A 6,073-nucleotide genomic window follows, 5' to 3' on the forward strand; every position below is an offset into this window, starting at 1 on the left:
TATTTCCTTGTGCCTTTTTCTGCAGTTTTTATACAGCAGGAACTCGATATAAAGGTTTTGGAGCACTTTACATGAACGTTAGTAACTTTACATTTTCACATTCATTTTTATGGGGGGGAGGGTTAATGATTTGCCCAGAAACATAGGATGTTGAGCCATTGTAGAGACACATCCTGGGGAGAGGTAGGAAGGCAGGCAGAAGCCATATGAAAGTTCAGCATATGGGCTCGAGGTTCCAACAGGACCTGAAGCTGAGCCAGAGCCAGGCTTCAGGCTCCAACCTGGCTCGAGCTTTTAGTGGCTTGTTCACCTATACTCGTAAGCAGTGCTCAACACATAGCATCCTCCCTTCTATCACATAACAAGTAGCAACTAGAATGACTTACAAAAAAAGGACATCTTTGCAGAGATAGAATACCTTCACAGGTCAAATTGCACAGTGTGTTCAAGTGTTTGCCAACACTATGAAATGACATGTTTTGGGCTGACTGATGGATCTCTGAGGTCTAAAAAGGCAGAGCTCTCAAGTAGTCTGATTCATTGTGTAATTAACTGAGCCAGGCCACTTTTTTCTGTGTCTTCTAGGACTTGTAGCCCTTCAATTTTAATGGGATAATTAGGACTTTATAATGGTAACCTTTAATAGAATATATGGAGTGTATCTTCTGCTCACACATGAAAAAGGGAAACTTTGGAGCTTTGTTAAGGGGCTCAGAGGGTTAGCAAAGGGTTACAAAAAAGCTCAGTTGGTTATTTAGTCTTCAGTTGGGGGTCTCTTTGGCAGAACTGCTGGCCAGCACAGGTCTGAGTGTTGGGAGTGTAGATCTGAAAGGGTGTGGGGACCTGCTGAACAGCTGTAAGATTAAAAATAGGGATTCCAAGTCTCTACACGCTTGGAGATGGTCTCTGAGAGGTGAATGCCTGAATGCAAGAGTGTGTCTGAAGGAGGAGAATAGGGGCTCATAAGCCAGAAGAGAAGGTATAAGGGTAAGCAGGACTAAGGGGCTAAATGGTGATGAATATTTGACAATGGGAGCACTGGTACAATGGGTACACTGCAATTCAGCAGAGTAGGTCTAACTCCCAAAGTCAGGCTCCATTTTGAGAATGTTAAGATAGCCTCTCTGCCTTTGGTTCAGATCGCACATGCCATCATTTTTCACGGAACTTGTGAAAGTGCCATTTCATCTAAACAATGACTTTGTTAAAACATCAGTCTGCCACAGGCTATGCAAAATCTATGTTTCAAGGTTTGACAGTTGCCATGTAAGATAAACATGTAGTCCAAGTTGGCATATTTTCCTTCTTTTGGTTTAGACCGGTTACATGTAGGATTATTGGAATTTCCCTGCTATGCTTGGCAATGTAGGCTAAAAGTCAGTGGTCAAACTATATAAACCCCTTGTCGGAGGCTGACTTAGTATGTGGTGCACTTTCATTTTACCCTTTCGCTGCGGCGGCTATTCCGCCGCAGCGCTAATGGGGCGGGGCGGCCGCATGCTGGTGACAGAACCGCTCCGTCACCAGCCGCGGTTGAGCTGTGCTGGTGACGGAGCGGTTCCGTCATGACCCGCCCCGCTCAATACAACGGCCGCTCAGGCGCGAAATCAGCGCCGCGCAGGCGCGGCGGCTGGGCCACAACGGAACCGCTCCGTCATCAGCACAGCCCAACCGTAGCTGATGACGGAGCGGTTCCGTCATCAGCAGGGGAGGGGTTAAGTGATGCACATTGCACTAATCCAATTTGTGACTACAAGAGTTGGGGTATCCATAAGCAATGTGATGGCACAGTAGAGGCGGTGTGTTGTGGAGGAGGAGAAGTAAGGTGCCAAGGCCTACGGTGTGGTTCCACAGGGGTGTTACTTTGCCTATTGGACGTTTTTTTTGAGTTGGCTGTGTTGTGCATATGCGGCTAAAGTGGCAGGGGCAGGAGCAGATTGGGGGCACTAGCAAGTTAGAAAAAAGGGAGAAAACCTACGAAAATGCTATAATGGCTCTTCTCAGTGTTGCTGTTGGTGCTTAAAAGACACCAGTTTGTTGAAACTGGGAAAGGGAGTAGGCAGAGTATCTGGGTCTATATCTCTTTAGATATCCTTTCTAATATCTGGTCTGAGTGGAGGGTGCTGTACAAGCTATAGCTTCTCTTCTTCCATCTGAGCTTCACTTTTGTACCTTGAACTTTACATGGTTCCTGCTCTGCCTTTGCACCTCATATGATCTGCTGGTAGCCTGCTGGTATGTCTGTGTATTTTTCTTTCCCCCATGCTTTTTGTTATTGCTTTTGTTGTTACTCTGAACTTGTTGGCTGTGGGAAATTATTGAGGGCCTGCCAAGCAGAGTATAATCGATTTGCCTAATGACACCATAATTCGACCTCAATTCCAGGTAAGGGCATGTAAAACACCACTCTTTTCTATCATATCTAAATAGAACAATGGTTATATCGGCCATGTCTGAACAACGGGTTGTCAGAGACCTTGGTTAGGGCAACCAAGAGGTGATCTTGAACACTAAAAACCTATTCGCTTACATTCCGCCTCTGCAGTCTCCTCTTTTATATTTTAATAGATCACTCTAGTAAGGCAGTAATGATGCAAACAAGGGGAAACAATGTGTACATTACAGATCACCTTGCAGAACAAATTTGGGTCCTGATTTAGATCTTAGTGGATGGGTCACTTGTCACAACGGTGGTAGATATCCCACCCACGAAATATAAATACCATTATAACATAATGGATTTATATTTCAGCGGATGGGATATCCTCCTCTGTTGTGACGGAGTTACCCATCTATCAAGATCTAAATCAGGCCCTTGATCCCAACCTTCTCTAGCCCTCTCAGCCTCTCCTACAAGGTTGCGCCCCATCATCCAAGTCACCTGCCGAGACAGCTTATCAGATCCCAGATATCCAGGATAAAAGTATCGGGAGAAGAAGCTTGAAGATGAGGCCAGAGTTGAGGAGGTCCTCCCTGGACTGAAGAACTCTGCTTGACCCATGAAGGGGGGAGGACATATCAGTATCAATACTCCCACATCATAGCCCTCACACTGTTGCATCATCAGCAGCTTTTTTACATTGACCTTTCCTGTTGGTAGAGGGCAGAGGGGAAAGCCTGTGCTAAAATAACTCGAATGGGACCCCTTACCAGTTTAGATTGCATGTGGATTTTACTCCAACTAGGAATGGGCAGCAGGAAGACTCACAAATGTGGGAGTAGCTGAGGCTAATGGGTAAGAATGAGTTAGAAGAGGCCCTTTGTCCAAATACGTACATGCACCCCAAAGCTCCAGGTGTCTCGCTGAAACTTATTGCTATTAGCAGAGACAAAGAATTGCCAAATTGGCAGCCTTTCAGGGTAAATGAAGACTCATAAAGGAAAGATCAGGACATCAGTTCTCATAATTTTGTAACGCCCACATTGAAGACAAGGGTATTGATGGAGCAAGCTAAAGAACAAAAGTTTGTTCAAAATTGCGAAGTTAATCCCTCCTAACAAAAGTAATTAGATTAACAAGCTTGTGGTGAAATTATTAATCAACTTAGTTTAAAAGATGCATTCACGATTACACACGCGGGATTAATAGGCTTTTGTTGCAAACGCAAAGAAAAGTAATAAACTAACTTTGTCTATTGTCTTTGTCAGTATTAAATGTGGCAGTTTAATTTAATGGCATGTGCTTATGTTATGTCATTTGTGATAAAAAGCTCTTGGAGTTCCAGTCATTCGAAAAGGATTGGTAAATATAGTGCTGCATATTCGTGCTTTGCCAGGTAACATAATTAACCCTGTTAATTAGCAAAGGGTGGAGGGTAACAGAATGGGTCTCAATTCTTTAATTAATTGATGTCTTGTGTTTGTTTAATAATAGTTTCTGAAGAAAGGCCTAAAAAGATGATGCAGAAATATGGCTGACAGAGCTCCAGACACGAAAGCTTGTCCGGAGTGATTTTCCTGCACATGCGCAGCTGTGAAGAATTCTATATCAGGACAGGAGGCTTCAGAATATGCTTTTCTCTCTTCGCTGTTTATTCAAAAGTAACCGCATAGCAGCCAGAAAAGCAATAAACATGGAAAAAATGTCACATATACCCAACATCACGCTAATAAGAACATCAGAAAAAATCAGAACACATTAGGGAACTACATATCCCATCAGTCCATGCTCATAGTCCTTCTATAGTGTCCACAATCCTTAAGGTAGGGCGTTCATCTTGTGGTCTCTTCCTCTTTCTTCGCTGCTTTGCAGCCAGTTAAGTGCTTTTTTCCTATGCTCTCACTCGTTCTTGTAACTGTGGGGGTGCTTTGGGTTCTAGGCACTGTGTGTTTGTAGATTGGCTTAGGGGCTCTTCGTTGATATTTACATGCACGTTTTATCTTTCAGAGCCCTTATTTATTGTCGCGGGGACGTTTCACCCCTGACACGACTGTCCCCGAGAGTTGCGGCGCTGCCTCCTCGCCGCTAGAGGTAGGCGTCGGGTCTCTTTCTCCTCGGCACGGTTCCCTGTCAGACGGAAGCCATGCTGAAGAGGGGAGTCACGCCGGAGCCTTCCTCTACCGCCTCACCTTGACGCCCTGTTTGGTTGTATTGCCCCTTTTTGATTTACGCCCTTGACGGGTCTGTACTAGCGGATTACCGCAATTTACGCCTTCGGGCTGTACCTTCCCAGCAATATTGGCGGTTAGTCCGCTGGCCAGCGTATACCTTGACGAACCGCGCAGGGAGGCGGCTTCGACCCAGTCTTTACTAAGAGGGTCTGCGTGCTCGGTGGAGTGCTGCCCCTATACTCCCTAGTTCACCAGTGTCGAAAAGCCTTTGCTAGCCTTCGGTTAGCCCATACCCCTGGTCCCTAGTGCCAGTCGGGAACTTCTGCCTTTTCCGCAACATAGCAAAGAGGCAAGCATGGTGGAAGGATATTATGTAGAGGAGGAGGAGACCCATCAGTATTTGGGAGATGATTAATTTTATGATGCAGTGGATCAATCCATCTATAGGTGTGTGCAGGAGATAGTGGGGCCTATGGAGGATAGGCTCTTGGCCCGTATAGTAGAGGAGTGCGCAAAGCTAGCTCCTGCGCCTCTGAGTTCCCCTGCGGTTTCCCAGACCCCCTTGGAGGGGAATCCGCCAGCACCCAAGAAGGTCTGTAGGGACGGCGGCTCGCTGGTGCGCCGGGTGTGGATAAGGAAGCCTTTGAACGCCTAAGGGATGCGTTTTTGGCTAAGGCGACTGACCCTGCCCCGGCATCGCTCCCGATCCCGAGCCCTACGGTGCACACGGTGACAGCCCCTTCCTCCCCGGGAGGGCTCTCCCCTGCGGACACCGACGACGAGGAGTCGGTGCCGTCTTGGCGCCCATCCGGGACCTCGACCGAGTTGCCTCAGGACGCCTTAGGTATGCTGGACCCGGACGATATAATCCACCCGAGGTCGGACGCCTGGACGCCGGGCGACAAAATCGTGAAGTTCGTGGCGGGCGCCTCCGCAAGCCTCTAGAGAAAGAGGCACGTAGTTGACTGAGGGGAGAATGTCCGCGTCCTACACTGGAAGGGAAGGTGGCCATGACTCCGGAGCTTGACGGGAAGATGGCCACCTTTATGGCAAAATTTGTGAAGGACCCTCACAAGGGCATCGACCGCTCTTGGCGGTCGTGCCAGGATAAGCTTTTGGATACCATAGGCCCCTTGATGAAGATCCTCGATATGGCGGAGAAAGCCAAGGCGTCGGGCTCTACCATAGCCCCAGACGTTTTATCTAATTGGGCACAGAGGGCAGTCATACCTACCTGCGTATTGTCCAGAAGCCCCAATACCCTATAGAATCAGCTACCAAACAGTTTCATCTAAATCACATATATCCTGTAAAACATACTTCTTTTCTAAAGTCCCCTTAACTAAAGCACATCACTCCCTTGAAGCACCTCTTTTCAATCAATTAATCAATCAATCAGCAGAAATTGTATAGCGCGCTACTCACCCGTAGGGTCTCAAGACGCTGAGGGAGGGAGGTGGTTACTGCTCGAACAGCCAGGTCTTGAGTTGTTTCCTGAAGGAGAGATGGTCCAGGGTCAGCC

This window comes from Lissotriton vulgaris, chromosome 2_1 (assembly GCF_964263255.1).
Source record: "Lissotriton vulgaris chromosome 2_1, aLisVul1.2, whole genome shotgun sequence".
NCBI classification, from domain to species: Eukaryota; Metazoa; Chordata; class Amphibia; order Caudata; family Salamandridae; genus Lissotriton; species Lissotriton vulgaris.